This window comes from Nycticebus coucang, chromosome 3, assembly GCF_027406575.1.
Source record: "Nycticebus coucang isolate mNycCou1 chromosome 3, mNycCou1.pri, whole genome shotgun sequence".
Classification (NCBI taxonomy): domain Eukaryota; kingdom Metazoa; phylum Chordata; class Mammalia; order Primates; family Lorisidae; genus Nycticebus; species Nycticebus coucang.
This window is the reverse complement of record NC_069782.1, coordinates 90,073,374-90,092,340: the sequence shown is the minus strand read 5'-3', so window position 1 is coordinate 90,092,340 and position 18,967 is coordinate 90,073,374. Positions and strand designations below refer to the sequence as shown.

At 44.9% G+C, this 18,967-nt stretch overlaps 1 protein-coding gene and 1 pseudogene across 15 annotated transcripts in view; one reads left to right on the top strand and one right to left on the bottom strand.

Annotated features, from left to right (window-relative positions):
• Window positions 1-18,967, bottom strand: part of KCNMA1 (potassium calcium-activated channel subfamily M alpha 1) — a 784,008-nt gene that overhangs the window by 671,109 nt on the left and 93,932 nt on the right. The window lies entirely within an intron of this gene.
• LOC128582485 (60S ribosomal protein L7-like) lies at window positions 552-18,740 on the top strand (annotated as a pseudogene). Its single transcript, XR_008379055.1, has 2 exons — window positions 552-789; window positions 17,986-18,740. The product of XR_008379055.1 is annotated as a 60S ribosomal protein L7-like (transcript).

Genomic DNA, 18,967 nt, shown 5'->3' with positions numbered 1-18,967 from the left:
CCACTCTCTAGAGAACTCAGCTTTACCACCTATAAAGCAAGCTCAATCTTCACTCCACCAGGAAAGCAGGAGTGAGATGTCGGAAGGGAACATGGAATGCCTGCCTAATAAAACAGATGCTGGGACTGTCCATTGGGGTGATAAGAGGAAAAGGCGGAGTTACTGCTTCATCCCCAGACCAGCAGGCTCATGCACCCAAATGTTGAGGGAAGGCAAGACTGTGCAGACTGTGCTCTCGCAGAATAATAAGGCTACTCCTCTCCCTTCTGGGACTGCCAAATGTTTGGAAGTTTCCGACACTCTCAAAATCACACAGGAACCACAGCCTGATTGTAGAAACCTCAGCGTGGTGGTGCATGTGTGGAGTTCTGAGTTCTGAATTATTGACAGCCCTAGAGACCTGTTTCGAGAGAAGAAATGAAAATGCCTAGCGCATCAATGCAGCTTGGAGATTGCTTTATTGTTTTATTTAGGGTGGTACCGAGGGACTGAGGGACCTGAGTCTAGTTATCTTCCCCACTCACATTTTCTGCAGCTGACATCACACTATCATGGACGCGACAGCCACCTTGATGGTACTGGAGGACTGCCCTGAGGGTTATACAGGTGGGGAAAGGAAGGTGCACTGTGAGCCCATCCACTTCCTCTGTAAACTTGGGTCAAAGGCAGTCATGGGTCACCTGTATGGCATGAGCTCCCAGCCTCCCTCAGCACCAGCGGGCTGGACCACCACCCCTGCCTCATTCCCTAACCCCGTCAATAAGCAACCATCAGGATCGCTGTCCTCAGGTGAGTTCACTCTTAGGCAGGGTGGGTGGTGTAGTATTTTTCTTTGGATAATGTTGTCTAGAGAATACCTACCATGACTTAATTTTGTAGCCAATTTGCACAGGTTAAAATAAGATGAAATCAACATTTTCTAGGCTGCATGCCGTCTTAATGGCTGCAATTCCTCATGCATTTATGGACACTAGTTATGTTCCAGACACTGCCATAAGTCTTTGGAATCAGATAGTGAGAATATGAAATATAAGAACAAAAAAAAAGAATTCTCCCCAGAAGAGACATACCCAGGCTTGGATATGCCAACACAGGCTGGAACACATGCTCTTGGGGATGCCTTGAGGCTTCCTTTACTTTTCCTCAAAAAACCACCCAAAAAGTACAGGGTTAGAGATTCAATAGTTGATCAATAAAGTTATTGAAAGGGAAATGATAGGTCCTGCTGATACTCTTCCTGGGTTATAATACTGCTCCACAGACTATATTAACAACACCTGCCAACAACCCCGGCTGCCCACTAGCCCCACACATCAGGAGCCTGTGTCCAGGGTAGATCGCTGACTTTTTAGGCAAGTCACCCCTATTCTTGAGGCTCAGTCTCTTCCCACACACAAAATGCAAGGAGCGAAGAAGATTGTCTCTAATTTCCCTTCCCAGTTCCAGCACTCTGTGATGCCAGGTGCATTCCAGGTACTTGAGCTGCCTTTTGCTACTCATGGATGCAAAAGACAGCTAAATGTCACCCCCCTCCTCTTTGCTAGCATGACCCTACTTTGTTCAGGTTCCCACTCTTTTCTAAACTGCCTTGCACCTCAGATAAACTAGCCTCCCTCCTTCATCACCCAGTGGGTCCTGTCTAGTTTATATCAACCAGGACTTTTCTATTCTACTTACAACTGACTTATTTAGAGGCAGATAAGTTGACTAGTTCTGGTCAATGACACAAATGGGAGAACTTCTGGGAGGCATTGGTGAAAGATTTCTTCTCTCTGTTAAGTCCTTACTGGAAGAGATGGTCCCCACTCTGATTCTGAGCACTGCTATGCCTGGATGTGATGTCCAGAACTGTTGCAACCATTTTGCAGCCATGAGAGGAATCAGATGTGGGATGAAGCTGTCACCAAGGTCAGCAGGGTAGAGAAGGGGAAGGATCCAGGGCCTCACCCACATTACTGAACTACTGATCCATCCACCCTGGAGCCCCCCTCAGCCCCACCTCTGTTCTACTTACAGGAGACGTATTTCCTTCCTATTTTAGCCAGTATGAGTCATGTTTTTTATTATTTGTAATCAAAAGCATCCTAACTAATGTAGGATCAATTTGAAAAGAATAAAAGTATTCTGAAACACTCTTAACATTAAAACTGCTATACACAGTTAAATCTTTTTTTAATGTCCTGGAAAATGCTCCAGGATGTCATCTGGAAGGAAGTCACCCTTTTAAATCCCTAACATCCTTTCTTTCTCATAAGCCAACAGCATCCAGATATTTTCACTTTTTAGTTGCTTTAGTTTTTAGCAAACGTGAGTGGCCCGATCATTCTGACAAGAATCGGCCCTGACTCGCCCTTCTCCACAGAGACGATGTATACAGCCATGAACTCAATCCAAAGGGCAGAAGAGCTAAAATTGGCACCTTCAAGGCTAACTTCTATGTTATGTTGGCAGCTATGAGCTTTCAAAGTGTTATGCGTTTTTTATTCTACCTGTGATGAGTTCACGATTTCTCAATCTGCTTATTAGCTGAGATAGATTTCAGCAAAGTATCAGGCAGACATAGGCTTCCTTCTCTCTCTTCCCTCCCCTCCCTCTCCCTCTCTCCTCCTCTCTCACTCACCAAAGTAACAAAAGAAGCAATAATTAAGTCAATGAGCATTAAATGGTGCTACCAAGTGTAATAAAAAACACCTCCCTTATTACATTGCCATTTCCTTTCTAAATCCTTTGGGGGCACAGTGTACCAATATAGTAAACAGCATTAAAGGGAAATAATGCCGGCACATACTTCTGGGAGCTCGTCATGTCCCTTTAAGACAAGGCCCACTGTTCAGTTCCATTCTAGGCCACAGCTCGGGTTTCAAGCCCAAGGTCCCCTTACTGCCTCATGCAGTATTAATATGGACCTGGCACACTCCCAGATTTACACTGTGAACCATAATCTGGGCCAACTCCCACAGGACAAACTGGTTTGGGGCTCCCTCTTCATTTACCCTAGAGGGCCTCCCCCATTCGTGACCAGGCCACCCACTTCTCCATGGACCCCCATCTTCAGCTTCGGCCAGGAGAACACACAGGGGCTCTTTGACAAGCACTTGTGACCCAGCAGTGGAGTGTCCCTTGTGGGGGCTGCTTACACAACAGCAGAGCAAGTGTACTGTCCCATGAGTGGTCACGTGAGGAGGGGGGAGAGGGAGCCCTTAAACCACAGCCCAACTTGGGGTCACTTCTGCAACAGGCCTGGGAGCACCATGAGAAATGAGAAACCTCAGGCCCAGAGGTCCTGTGGGGTTGTCCAAGATCTGCCGAAGGGGTCTCTCTCTCTCTCGTTATGGCCAGAAGACAGGATCTTTCTGTGAGACCTGGTTTTTCTTCTAGCAGAGCCCATGAACTATTTCCATTTATGAAAAGAGACAGAGAGAGGTGAGGCTGCTGGGGAGTAAAGAGGAGGCCCAGAGGGGAGACAAGAAGAGAAAAGACACAGGGCGGGGTGTGGCGAGGGGGACCCCAGACAGCCCTCACATCAGGACCTGGTATGGACTGAGGTGTACACACAGCTCCCACCACCCTCAGGAAGCCTGCAGACTCAGTCCAGGGGGTCACATTATGGTGACTTCTACCACCGTGGTGACTGAGGCACTGTGGGGTGTGTCAGGGAAGAACTGAGCTCTGGAGACAGTCTGGGTTCAGATCCTAGACTCACTACTCACAGGCTGCATGACCTTGGCATGACATTGAATGACTCCATGCCTCAGTTTCCTCTTCTGAAAACTGGAGCCAAGAATAGTGCCCATCTCTTGGGGTTGCTTGTAAGGATGGAAAACAACACCTGGCACAAGGCAGGCATCCAGTCAGTCCATGCCAACAGAGCAAGTGACAGAGGAGGGGGCCCAAGCAGTGGCCAGAGCCAAAATATACCCTCAACAATCCAGAAATGTTCTCACTAAGTTAAACACAATGTTACTGTATGATCTAACAAGTCCACTCCCAGATCTATATCCAAAAGAAACAAAAATAGGTGAGCTAATAAAAACTTCCATACAAATGTTCAAAGCAGCCCCAGTCACAATAGCCAAAGGTGGAGACACAGAAATGTCCATCAACTGAGGCCTGGACGAACAAAACATTGTCTGTCCGCGCCACGGGATACCATTTAGACAGGAAGGACACACTGACTCGAGCTGCAATGCATTATGCTAATAAGTCAAAGGAGCCCGACACAAAAGCCAAGTGTTATCACTCTACTCAGATGAAATATCTAAAATAGGCCAATCCCCAGAAGCAAGAAGCAGATGGGTGGTCCCAGGGGCAGAGGGAGGAGAGAACGGGGAGTGACTGACTGTTCTACTCCGGTTTGCATTTGGGGGGATGGGAAAGTTCTCGGACTAGGTAGCAGAGATAGCTGCATGTTACTGTGGTTGTATACTTGAAAAGTTTTTATTAGCTCATCTGTTTTTGTTTCTTTGCGGTCCAGGTAGAGACCTGGCAGTGGAATTGTCAGATCATATGGTAACATTGTGCTTCCCTCAGTTGGGGACCAGGGCAGAGGAAAGAGAGATTCCCAGGAAAAGTTACACATAAAGATTTGTATATCTTTGAGTAAGTCTCCTGAGGCTTTTTAATTTTTTTCCATTTGTAAAAAAACCATCTCATGTAAAATGGAATAGATCATCTCCCAGATCTCTTCTAGCTCTAGGGCCATAAGTCTGTGACAACTAACACCTGCCCCAGAAGGATCTAGAAAGTGGCCATCTTGTCCATAATCACTCAGCAGAACTCACACCTAGAAGCACACAGCGTCCCCTGTCTGGCTGACAGAATGCGCAAAGTGGAGCCACCATCAACTTTTCTCTCTGAGCTCCTTACCCCAGCGCCCTACACGGGAGCCACGAGAAAGGAACGAAACTTTGATTCCGCCCCGACCATGTATTCTATAGATCTGTAGTGTGACATAGCTCAGCAGAACCCCAAATCCTGTCATTGTCTCCTCCACCCTGATTTTTGCTGTGCCTGCATGCCCCACGCTAATATTCACTGGACATTATTCTTGAAACCCATTTGAAATTGCCTTACTTTTTTCCACCTGGCATTGTCCTGAGCAATAACCTCTGTGAAATCACAAGCTCTGATGTGCTAGTTCTATTTTTTCACAAGCACACTCCAATCTGCCACTGCAACAAGACGCTCATCTGTGTCCCTCCTCACAGTCCCTTGAATCCCACCCAGGCTGAGGCACTGAGAGGCACAGCACTTACTTGTCTTCCCCAGCAAAGCCCTTAGGTCAAAGCTGTTTTTGCTATTTTAGCGAAAACAAAGACTCAGCAAGGCTCGTGTTTAAAGGGATGCAGCCAAAAGCACCACCGTGGGACTTCAGCCCCGGGTGTGCCTAATTCCAAATCCCAAGTCTTTGCCGCTCTTGCAAGCATCCAGCTTGTCTACAGGTGACAGGGACGGATAAAAGTCAAGCGATTGTAAATAATGCCAACGACCTTTATCACCTATTCTACTTAATCCTGTCCTAAAAACCCAGCAGCAAGATTTTCCATGATAATCATGAAGGAGAGTAATCCATCTTGTGCATAAGCGAAGCTGACAGCCAGCATACAGGAATGGACAGAAGGAGAGCGCTGTGTGAGCCCAGACCGGTTAGCTCTGTGGGCAGGTGTCCCTCACCCACCCTGGCAAGGTCAAGGCTTATGGCCCCAATCTTGGCAATGCTGGTTCAGGCTGTCCAAGCCCAGAGGCTGTACCACCGGCTCTACCAGCCTTCCCAAAAACGCACAGCTTAGTCACAAGGGATTCCGGCTGTGCGTGTGCGTGACTCAGCACACATCCGCCAGGCCTCCAGAGAAAACAATGGCATGAACACGTGAGGTCAGCGGTGTCATCCCTGAACACAGGAACACCTGGCCCTTCACACACAAAACCACCAAAGAACAGAGCTTCCAATTCAGGGCGGAAAATGCAAGAACTGGGGGGCGGTGACAGCTTCAAGGTCATCTGGTCCAACCTCTCACAGGTGAGCAAAGGACAACCAGAGCCAGGAAAGAAGCAGCGAGGGACTTGCCCAAGGGCACTCATCTGTGTCCAGCCAGGGCTGGAGGGAAGTACCCCTGGGCCAGCAGCCCCAGGCATAGTACTTCTCTCTGCCCACGTGGCAGTGAGAAGGAAATTGCCAATTACAGAGCCATTCCCTAAATTCAGGAATCAATAAAGTGTAAGTGGAGAGCCCAGTTACCCATATGAATTCAACAACAACAACAAAGAAAAATGAAGAGGAAAACCACCCAGCTCATTATCCCTCTGAAATGTGTTTCCAGTAACAAGTCAATATGCATCAGAAATAATCCCAGGAGAAGCGGCAGTTGGGGGAGAAATGCACTGGATCGTGTTTGGAGAAAGAAGAGGCTTGCTGTGCACTTCAGCACGACAAGAAATCCCCCATGTGTCACGAGATTCGCTGATGCAGAAGGATTCCCCGAGCGGGCGTGTGCTGATACGTCATTGACTCCAGCAGCAGCTGACTCTGAGCCTTTCATGACGTGTGCAAAAAGGAGAGATTCTCCCCTGCAGGGCGGTGGGCTCTCGGGACTGTCTACCCAAGCCAGAAAGACAACAAGCTGGCAGCCGGTAAGGGACTGACTTCAGATGACAGCAGAGGGATGCCCAACACAAAGGACACTCATCGGTGGGAGAGAGCCAGGGTCTGTTTATGTCTTCCTGCAAGCCAAGAGAACATCTCCCTCTAAATTTTACCCACCCAAAAACCAGCCGGTGGTCAAACCCTACTCAAAAGAGAAAACACAAACACTAAAATAGTCCACGTACTAAATATTTTTAAAACAGGATTAGGACATCCTAGGTTTGTTTCTATTGTTAGGGGAGGGGGGCAGGTAGGTAAATGGTTTGCAGCAGGAGTTGACAATCTCTTCATTTTATAAATACAACAGATGAGACAGAAATAAGCAAATGATTTTTTGAAAGTAACCCAGACGGTCGACAGCAGAGCCCAAACCACGGTCCAAGAGGCAATATCCAGGTTTGCCGAAACCCTCCCCCTGGTTCTATGAAGACCCTGACTTCAGAGCCCAGGTCATCCTGATAATCCTAAAATGTGTCCCCAAATCCTCTCAGTCCTCTCTGAGAAGGTTCTCTTGGCAACCTGAAATCATTCTCTTCCTCGGCTTTAGTACCATCTGTAATTAGTTAATTCTGCAACTCTTGTTGAAGATGTTCTCCCTTGCAGGAGTAGCAGCTCTACTATTATACTTGGGACACAGTAAGTGTTTAAAGATATTTGCAGAGTGAGCGTGTGTGTACTTCTGATGGGTAAGTACTCATGCACTCAACAAATAGAAGCTGACCATGCATGCCATAACAGCCTCTGTGCCTTGGTCACTCGGTGCTGCTGACGGGCCCACAGTGTCCTGACAAAGTCATGCCATGACTGTGGGCAATTCCACAAGGTCGGACATAACACTGAGCCCCAGGAAGCAGACAGTCTCCCGGGAAGAAGGGCCAACATGGGTAAGAGGCTCAAGACATGGGAGAAAGGGCACCCAGGAAGCTGGAGCTCCTGGCCCACTTGCCCACCCCCATTCAATGGTTACACTGTTTTAAACAAGTCATTTGACTCCTCTAGAACTTGAATTTACTTCATTTGGGAATTCGAGCTAACCAAGAGGAGGAAGGCATCCCAGGAGGAGGAAGAGCAAAGGCTTGGCTGGCACCAGGAATCCTGAGGATCATAACCTCCCTGAGTACAGGGGCCAGTCTTTCTTCTCATATCCCACCACCAGGCTCTGCCCGCTCCCCTCCATCACTGCCTTGCAAGCAGGATTCACCCAGCCCTCTGAGAGGGTTATTTCTCTAGACACTGACCTTCAAAGATCCCTCTGATAAACACCAATGCTAACCAGGGTTTTCCAAGTCCTGACAGAAGAGGATTGATTGCCCCCTGCTCGGACTTTACTTGTGGCAGAGAATTGCCTTTTGCTCATTGATAACTCCAGACAGAAATGTCACAGGGATGAATCGTGACAGAGATATACACCTGTGGTTGCTCCTTACCACCTCATGCCCACCTCTACTGGATCTATAAATCTAAATCTCTCAAAGGCATCCATTTTCCTTAGCTCATGCCTGAATATTCTACCCGTGATGACAGCAGGGAGAACCCTTCCCTCCCTCCGTTGCTCATCTGCCCAGTGCTGGCCTCTGGGCCAGCAGCCCCTGGCAAGGGCACACTCAGGCCAGGCGGTCAGGGAATTCCAGGATGGGCTTCCCCATCAGAGAGTTACCAGGTTCTTCCCCAGCCTCTCCCCAGCCTGGCAAATACCCAGCCCTATGTTCACCCTGCAAACCTAAAGATAAAATCATTAAGAAAACTTTTAGCTCAAAGATGATTGTTGTTATATTATTTATAATAACAATAGCCAAACAGCATAAACAGCCCAAATATTCTACACTAGAGAAATGATGGGGCAGCCACACCAAATAGCATGTAGTCATATAAAAGGCTTACAGAGGAGACGTTTGTTATAGCAACCAGGAGAAGGAAAGGAAGTATATGAAATTGTATAAAGGGTGCAATCAGAGCTAAAGAAATTGAAGTAATTTAAAAATCTGTACAAAGAGGCTTTAAGGAAATGCATCAAACAGTAACCAACTGGCATCTCTAGGTAGAAACCAGACACATGGTCCTTCTTCTATTATTTTTGAAAAACATCTCCCTTCTCCTGGGAAACATATACTCAAAAAGATTAGTGATCTCGGAATCAAAGGTTCTGGGTTCGAGATCCAAATCTGTCCATTCACAAAGGCATATGGTCTTGGAAAGTTAAAAGCCCTTTGTTTCTATTTCTCATCTACAACCTACACCTAAAACCAGTAACCCACAACTCCCAATCTGCATCTACATCTTACACTTACAACCTACATCTACACCTACAGTCCATCATCTGTATCTACAACCTACACCCTGAATCTATAAGCTACAGCATACACCTACAACCCACAACCTATACCCTATACCTACCACTCATAGCCTACAACGTACAACCACGACCTAAACATACAGCCTGTAAACATACACCTACAAACTGTAGGGGTGTCATAAGGGCTGTGGGATCACCCAAGTGAAGGAGAGGCATAAAATTATAATGACTTCTTGAGATCTACACACACATACAAACTTCAGTACCAACCACACATCAGTTACTAAGTGCGTCTTAACTCCAGGAGAAGAGTTAACATCCCCCCCAAATTCCCACCTGGGCTCAAAAGTCAAAATGCCTATCATGTGACTCCTGTCCATCTGCCTAATACTTCTCAGGGCCTATCAGGTTGCTCCAAGAACTTTATTTTGAAACATATACCTAGAAAAAGCTTTAATTCATAAAAAAGACAGCTATTATCAAAAAGTCAGAAAATATCACAGCTACCCCGGCGGCTAAGGCAAGAGGATCGGCTGAGGTTGCTGTGAGCTATGATGTCAAGGAACCCTACCCAGGATGACAGAAGGAGACTCTGCTACAAAAAAAAAAAAAGAGAGAGAGAGAAAGGTCAGAAAATAACAAATTCTGGTGAAGATAAAGAGAAAGGGGAACATTCATACACTGATCATGGGAATGTAAATTAGTACAGCCACTATGGACAAAAGTCTAGAGAGGTTCTTCAAAAAATAAACATAGAACTAACCACGTGATCTAGCAGGCCTACTGTGTAGTATACATCCAAAAGAAAGGAAATCACTGTACTGAAGAGAGACCTGCCTTCCACGTTCACTGCAGTCCTACTCACAACAGCCAAGATGTAGAGTCAGCCTAAGTATCAATGGATGAATGGAAAAAGAAAATGTGATACAAATACACAATGGAATATTATTTAGCCTTAAAAAAGAATAAAATCCTGTCATTTGCAGCAACATGGATAGAAGTGGGAGACATTATGTTACGTGAAATAAGTCAGGCACAGAAAGACAAATATAGCATGTTCTCATTCATAGGCAGGAGCTAAAACAAACCGACTTCATGCAGGTAGACAGTACCTCATGGGAGTAGTTACCAGAGGCTGGAAAGGTTGTGGAGGGGCAGGCAGAGGAGTTGGTTAATGGGTACAAAGATGTAATTAGATAGAAGAAAGAAGAGCTGGTGGTCAGTAGCACAACAGGGCAAACAGAGTTAAAAATAATTTTTTCTATATTTCAAAATAGCTAGAAGAGAAGATTTGGAATGTTCTCAACACACAGAAATAACAAATGTTTGAGGTGATGGCTATCCCAATTCCCAGTTACGCAGAGTTGATCATTACAACATAAGCATAAGTTGTATGCTTATGGCAAAGTATTGCACATACCCCATAGATATGTGCAACTATTATGCATCAGTAAAAAGAAAATGCCCGTCATTTCTTTAAAAAGAAAAAAACAGACAAAGAATAAAAAGGAAAACACACTGGCAAATATATTTTATACAATTATTTGGTTTAGCAACCACTCTTTGTCTAGTGATAGTTTACATTTTTCCCTCTGGCGAGGACACTGTGCCTGGAACCTAGGAGCAGGAGGAAGCCATCATCCCTTCTTGTTAAAATTAGAGTGTGGACATCCCCAGAGTGCTGACATCCTGCCAGTGTCTTTCTTCCCACTGAAGCTACTGCCACTGAGGCTCAGAGAGTCCCCATAAGATAAAGAGCCTCTCCTCTGTCCAGCTGAACACCACCTCCACAGTAGGAAATTTCTCCTCCCCTGGTCCAACTGTTAAGAGCTGAGGCCAAGGCCAAGGCCAGTGTTGGGGTGCTACCCCCACCAGCACCACTCAGCTCTGCCCAGGGGAGAAGTTCTCGGCCTACCTCCAAGCTGGATTTGAATTCCAGCTTCCTCGGGCACTAGTTAGTGATGGGGGGAGAGTTACCTCACCTCACTGAGACTTAGTTTCCTCATTTCTAATAGTAATTTCCGTATTTTTGTATCACTTAGACTGTGCTAGACACAAAGCTAAGTGTCATCAAACTCATCTATTCCTTGCAGCAGCCTTATTAGAAGAATAATCTTAGAGATGAGGAAGCAGAGGTACAGACAGATAAGTAACCTGCTCAGAGTCCTACAGCTGTCAGCAGCAGGGAAGGGTTCCACCAGACAGCCTACTCCCCACACTCTGACGTCTGTCAGCTGGAGGCAAAAAGGCCCACTTGACAGGTCATTCAGATGAATTTTAAAAGCCAGCTATCCAAAACACCATAGTGGGTCCTGGATAAATAGGAAGTCATATTACCGCTGATTTCCTCCCCAACACAGCCAAAGTCTGCCCCTTTCTCTCAACAGCCACTTTGATAATGCTTCCAGATGAACACAGGGAGGACCCGTGATTCAACACAGCCAACGACTGGGAGAAAAACAAAACAAAACACACAGCTTGCTTACAGCACGAGTGTGACATCCAAGGGGCAGACACACATCTGATTCATTTCTGAGTAATTTGCAGGACCTAGCATGGTGCCTAGCAAAAAACATGTACTGACTCTAGTTCGTTTCTTTCATCCGTTCATTTCTTTCTTATTTTATGTTCATATTTCTTTTCCAGAGACAGCCCTAAACATTGGGCATCCCCAATTCTAAAACCTCCAAGGGAATATATGGAGCCCCAGAGTAGGAAGAGGCCATCTCACCTACCCCAACACTGTTAAGATCTCCAAATCCTCCTAGAACCAAACTTGTGCTCCACTGCCATCCCCTGAACCTTTCAGCGACAGGAAATGCCCCCCCCCGCTTTGGTCCTTCCTATGCCATGTCTCCCCCAATGCCAACTCAGGTGACATGCTCCTCTGCCATTAGGGCCCTGTCCCCAGCAGAACCCTGTGCCATAGGAGAAGCCACCCTCCCCCTCTCCCCCTTGGCCCACCTCTGCAAACTTTGGACAAATGCCACAACAGGGCCTGAGAGGAGCTCTTCTGGAGTCCAAGACTCAGTCAGGAACTGGCTTAAAAGGTGTCTTCCATATTGAGACCCTCCCATGATGGCAGAAAAATTCTCTCTCTTCTCAGTCTCAGAACTTCATCTCTCAATCTCACTTACTCTCCATCTCCCCCTTTTCCATTCACATCTGCCTATAAAGGAAGAAATCGTTTTTCTAAACTGACACAGCACTGGGAAACTGGGAACAATCTGTGACGACAGATGCAGCAGCTCCTGAGGAGCCTCAGAGTCTCAGTGGCAACGCTGGCCCTCCCGTCCCCCACATCATCCCTACAGGCCATTCATCCCATAAGATACAGCCTGCGCCTCCACGGCATACACGCTCTTCACGATGCTCCCTCGCCATGATTTTTTGGCAGGTTTATGAGCCTGTTACAGTGACAGACAAGCAGAGGAACTCTGCACACACACATACACAAACTCATATACACACAAACATGCCCTACACACCCACACACACTCCCTGCATATACCATAGTCCACACACATACACACGCACACTTTCACCCTTGGCCACCGGTGACCCAGGGAAATCCATTGTGGTCTTGTGGGCCCCACCAAGCCCTTTGGCCACTGAAGTAACCTCGTGCCCCTTTTACTTGGGTCTCTTCCAATTCTAAAACCTTCTCTAGTGTCGTTATCACTACCTGGACTCCTGAATTAGCCAGATCTGAATTAGAATTCCAGCTCCACCAATTACAAGCTGTGTGACATTGGCAAAATCACTTACCCTCTGTGACCCTCCCTTTCTTCCATTATATCTTGGAGAGTGCTATACTAAATTGCAGAACTAGTATGAATCCAGGCCTCACCAGACCAGCTAGACCCTGAGTCCTGAGTCTGAGCCCCCCAAGTGCCCCTTAGTCTGGTTCCTTCTCCATGTACCCCTGATCAGCTCGTGACCTAACAACTAAAGGGTTAAAATCTGGCCTACAGAGGGTCTCTAGGACTCTCTCTAGCTGCACAAAAAGCATCTAATGTGATTGGTCCCTACCCTTAGGGGTGCTAGTTGTTAAGATATTAAGTGGAACACTGCATGTGGACTGCTTGGTACAAGGTCCAGCAAGAAGGCCCTGTTAGTACAAGTCACCTCTAAGGCTGGGCAGCTCTGTGAGCAGCTCCTTCCCCTCTGAGTGATCACCTGTCTCCCTCAGGCCAACACTCTACTCCTGATCCTGAATCTACCCATGGAGCTAAGCAGATTCCAGTACAGGCTGGACCAGAGGCTGGGGACTCTGAGACTTAACGTTACCCATATACCAGCTCCCTTTCCTGGGTAAAAAGCAAATGTTTCTTTTTTTTGTTTGTTTGTTTGGTTTTGTTTTGTTTTGTTTTGTTTGTGTTTTATTTATTTATTTATTTATTTTAATTGTTGGGTATTCACTGAGGGTACAATAAGCCAGGTTACATTGATTGCAATTGTTAGGCAAAGTCCCTCTTGCAATCATGTCTTGCCCCCATAAAGTGTGACACACACCAAGGCCCTACCCCCTCCCTCCGTCCCTCTTTCTGCTTTCCCCCCCCCATAACCTTAATTGTCATTAATTGTCCTCATATCAAAATTGAGTACATAGGATTCATGCTTCTCCATTCTTGTGATGAAAAGCAAATGTTTCTAAGCAGCCTTCTTCTCTTTAACTCTCTCTGCCCTCGAGAGCCTGTGAGGCATTCTCTCATTTGCCCTGCCCAGCTTTCCCATGAGTTAACAAGGGTAAGGGTCATTATTCCACATTTTATAGAGAGTGAAGTACCCAAGATCATATAGAGATGGAGACGAAATTAAAATCCAAGTCTCATCTCTTGACCCCTACTCCACTGAAATATCTGTGATTCTCATTTTACAGCTGAAAGAACAGACACATGTGGGATAAGTGAGTGGCCTAGGATCACCTACATCAGCAGTTCTCAAGCTGTGGGCTGTGACCCACAGGAACTGTATTAAAGGGTTGCGGCATTAGGAAGGTTGAGAACCACTGACCTAGATAATGTGGAGTGTGAAAGTGAGGCAGAACTAAGAGTGAAGACCAGAACTCTAGCCGCTCACAAGAGTAAATTTGGGAGACACCCTTCTAGGATGGAACTTAGCTCTGGCAGGTTCCCTCCTACCCAGAAGTCCCCACCCTATTCCTGGTCCCTGCTATTTTCCAGGTCCATGAGAGATGAGCAACCTAGGCTCTGGAGAGTGACAGGTGAATTCCCAGCCCTAATTCTCTATTCTGTGCTCAATCTGTAGGCCCTTGGCACAGGCATCACCCCCTCCCTGAGTATCTGCACCACCCACCAATGCAAACACCCCAGACGCTGAGAGAAAGCAAAGCAAAGCTCGATGCCAGCCCAGCCCTGCTGCATAATCTGCCCTTTGCATCTCCAGGGAAGCAAGGGGAATGCAGCTGCAATACCTGATGGTCCATCTAAAAAAAGCCAGCTAGAGGGCCCACAGACTCCCACCTGTCCTCTCCCGCCACCACTCTGGGAGAGCAGCGAGGAGTTTTGCTGCTTCTTTTTTATCTCACCCCAAAGAGATCAATATGTTGTGCAAAACCAACTCCATCCAGCAAAACTCTGCTTTACACCTACCTCCATCTGGACCATCCCTCAGAGCTCTCCCCTAATTCACCAATATTTCCTCCCAGAATCATCATGATCAATTTCACAGCCCCACATTGCCTCCCTCCAGGCTGAGCCCCATCCAGGTGGAGCAGAAAAAAGTCGCATCCACACTCAGTTGATGAAAGCTTCGCATCAAGTGTCAAAGCCAGACACCCATACACAGAACAAGGCAAGAATGGGCTGTTTTAAAAGGCAAGCTCAGTTCAGCATCCATATGTAAGCTATCAATTATTTATCACCTACTAAGTGCTAAGCACTTTGCAAAATCTCTCTCCTTGAATACTCAGTGTAACCTTGTTTTTGTTGTTTTGGGGGGAGTTTTTTGAGACAGAGTGTCATTCTCTTGCCCTGGGTAGAGTGCCATGGTGTCATAGCTCATAGCAACCTCAAACCCCTGGGTTCCAGCTATCCTCTTGCCTCAGCCTCCCGAGTAGCTTGGACTACAGGCACTCACCACAATACCCAGCTGGTTTTTCTATTTTTAGTAGAGATGCAGTCTCACTCTTGCTCAGGCTGGTCTTGAACTCCTGAGTTCAGGCGATCTGCCCACCTTGGCCTCCCAGAATGCTAGGATTACAGGCATGAGCCACTGAGCCTGCCACAGTGTAACTTGGCATAAATGAGCAAAGTCATGTGAAAAGATGCTGCGCTGAACTCAGAAGCAAAATATACCAGGATATAGTGCTATCCTTCCTATCAGCCCCTCCTTCAGGAAAAATTGGCACTGTTCACACCATAACTTGTTCTGGACAACTTTTCATAATATTAAGCTTCTTAATAACATACTCATGAGTAAAAATAATATTCATTTGCACTTTGGATAAAAATTACAATATTAATTGTAGTGTTGGTGGTAGTAAGAGAGGCACTGGTAACTACAATTTATTATACATTTTAATGACTGTCAGGCATTATGCTGGGTACTATGCATACATTCTTTTAGTAAAATTACTGTCTCAATTTCAAGGTTCCTAGGAAAATTTATGGGTAAGTATGTGTGTCAAAAATTTAAAAATAATCACTAAGAGAACAGAATATGATCTATAATAGGTACCCAGGCAAAGGAAAAAAGGAGGGAATGTGGAACTATCCATTAACACAGATAGGAAAGGGACAAAGGAGGAGCAAAGAAAAGCATAGGTAAACAGAAACCCAAAATAAAACAGCAGGAAAAAACCCTCAGATATTGCATCAGTGATTATGATAAATATAAATGGACTAAATTTACCTGTTAGAAGACAGTGATTGTCAGACTAGATGAAAAAGTTAAACAAAATCCAATTATTCGATGATTAGAAGACACAAATCTAAAACAAAAGCTTAGTAAAATGCTGATAATAGGGATGGCACCTGTGGCTCAAGGAGTAGGGCACCAGCCCCATATACCAGAGGTGGCAGGTTCAAACCTGGCCCTGGCCAAAAACTGAAAAATAAAATAAAATGCTGACAACAAAGGGACAAAACAATAATTTATCACTCACACACTACAACACTACATAAAAAAAAAAAAACTCGTGTAACTTGTAATCAACATCATTCAAAATTAATTTTGAACCTGCTTTGGTGGCTCACACCTGTAATCCTAGCACTGTGGAAGGCTGAGGCAGGTAGTAGATTGCTTGAACTCAGTAGATTGCTTGAACTCTTGCCTGAGCAAGAATGAGACCCCATCTCTACTAAAAATAAAAAAAACTAGCCAGGCCTATAGCAGGTGCCTGTTATCCTAGCTACTTGGGAGGCTGGGCAGGAGGATCACTTGATCCCAAGAGTTTGAAACTAGCTCAGAGCAAGAGCAAGACCCAATTTATACTAAAAATAAAATAACTAACCAGGTATTGTGGTGTACTAGCTGCCTGTAGTACCAGCTACTTGGAAGGATTAGGCTTAGGAGGATAAGAGCTTGAGCCCAAGAGTTTGAAGTTGCTGTGAGCTATGACAGCACAGCACTCTACCCAAGATGACAAAGTGAGACTCTATTTCAAAACAAACAAACAAAAATTAATTTTGATTCTCAAAACAGTACAAGGTAGATCTGAAATTCCTATTTTATATAAGGAGACTGAGGAGTTAGGATACTTGGTCAAGGCCACACAAGCACCAGGAGCAGTGAAAGGATCCACATTCAGGTATCTATTACTACAAAGCCCATGCTTGTAATCAAAATACTCTATTATCTCAATAACATTATTTGGAAAATAATTAGTGGATGGAAAACATGAGTAACCTTCAAAAAGTTCATGGAAAATTCATATTATGGAGAAATTATAAATGGATTTCGATTTTTTGTGCCAAAATAAACTCATATATACTAACTTGTTATAACATGTCTGAACAGGATCTACTTTGAGACACTACAAAGAATAACACATCAGTCTCCAAAGAGCCCCTATCAGAGTAACATGAATTCTGCTAAAATTGAAGCAAGAACATTAAATTTATGGTGAAGCTTGGAAGGAAAAAATAGTGAAATCATTGATTATTTACAAAAAGTTTATGGGGATAATACCCCCCAAAAAAACAGCAATTCAGTTTGTTCTGAGTTTCATCCTACCACCTTTCTGAGCCACTCTTCATAAAAAATATACCCTGGTGGCTCTTGGAGGAGTCTATTGGCAATAGGTAAAATCCACTAAGGCCAGAGTAGCATGTTCCTTGCACCCCAGATTGGATATGAAAAATAGACCATGTTAAATGTATTGGGAAAAGGCCTGAAAACTTTACTTCTTATTTTGTTAATACAAAAATGGAGAAATAATGGGAAATAAAGGTTTAAATGATCAAAAAAAAAAACAGCAGTTCACAAATGGGTAACTTAGTTTAAAAAGTGAGATGATGTTGAAGATGAAGCCTGCAGTGGCAGACCATCAACATCAATTTGCAAGGGAAAAAATTAATCTTGCTTGTGCACTGATTGAAGAGGACCGATGATGAATAGCAGAAATAATAGCCAACATCATAGACATCTCAAATATGACAGAAAAGTTAAAGTTGTTGAGTAAACTTTCTACTCAATAGATGCCAAAACTATTATGCCCAGATCAGCTTCAGACAAGAGCAGAATTATCAATAGAAATTTTAAAACAAGTGAGATCAAGATCCTGAAGCATTTCTTCAAAGAATTGTAATGAGAGATAAAACATGGTTTTACTAGTATGATCCTGAAGACAAAGCACAACCTAAGCAATGGCTACCAAGAGGTGGAAATGGTCCAGACAAGGCAAAAGTGGTCTGGTCAAAATCAAAGGGCATAACAACAGTTGGGGGGGGATGCTCAAAGCATTTTGCATGTTGACCTTCTGGAGGGCCAAAAAACAATAGCATCTGCTTATAATGAGAGTGTTTTGAGAAAGTTAGACAAGGTTAGCAGAAAAACACTCAAGAAAGCTTCACCACTTTTCCAGCTGGAACCATAGCGGCTGTCGAAGAGAAGAAAAAGAAGGTTCCTGCTGTGCCAGAAACCCTTAAGAAAAAGCGAAAGAATTTCGCAGAGCTGAAGATCAAACGTCTGAGAAAGAAATATGCCCAAAAGATGCTTCGAAAGGCAAGGAGGAAGCTTATCTATGAAAAAGCTAAGCATTATCATAAAGAATACAGGCAGATGTACAGAACTGAGATTCGGATGGCTAGGATGGCAAGAAAAGCCGGCAACTTTTATGTACCTGCAGAACCAAAATCGGCATTTGTCATCAGGATCAGAGGTATCAATGGTGTGAGTCCAAAGGTCCGAAAAGTGTTGCAGCTTCTTCGCCTTCACCAGATCTTCAATGGAACTTTTGTTAAGCTCAACAAGGCTTCCATTAACATGCTGAGGATTGTAGAACCGTATATTGCATGGGGGTACCCAAATCTGAAGTCAGTAAATGAGCTAATCTACAAGCGTGGTTATGGCAAAATCAGTAAGAAACGAATTGCGTTGACTGATAACAGTTTGATTGCGTGATCTCTTGGTAAATATGGCATCATCTGCATGGAGGATCTGATTCATGAGATCTATACTGTTGGAAAACGCTTCAAAGAAGCAAATAACTTCTTGTGGCCCTTTAAGTTATCATCTCCACGGGGAGGGATGAAGAAAAAAACAACCCACCTTGTAGAAGGTGGAGATGCTGGTAATAGGGAAGATCAAATCAATAGGCTTATTAGAAGAATGAACTAAGGTATCTGCCCTGATTGTTTATGTAATCTGGTCAGTTAATAAACATTCACTGCTTTCAAATTGAAAAAAAAAAAAAAAAGAAAGCTTCACCAAAGAGTCCTCCACTACAAAAAAGCTTCTGCTTATTCCTTTCATTGAACAAGGGAAATTTTGCCAGAGTTTCAATGGGAAATCATTTAGCATCCACCTTACAGTCCTAATTTGTCTCCTTCTGAACTAAAGTTTAT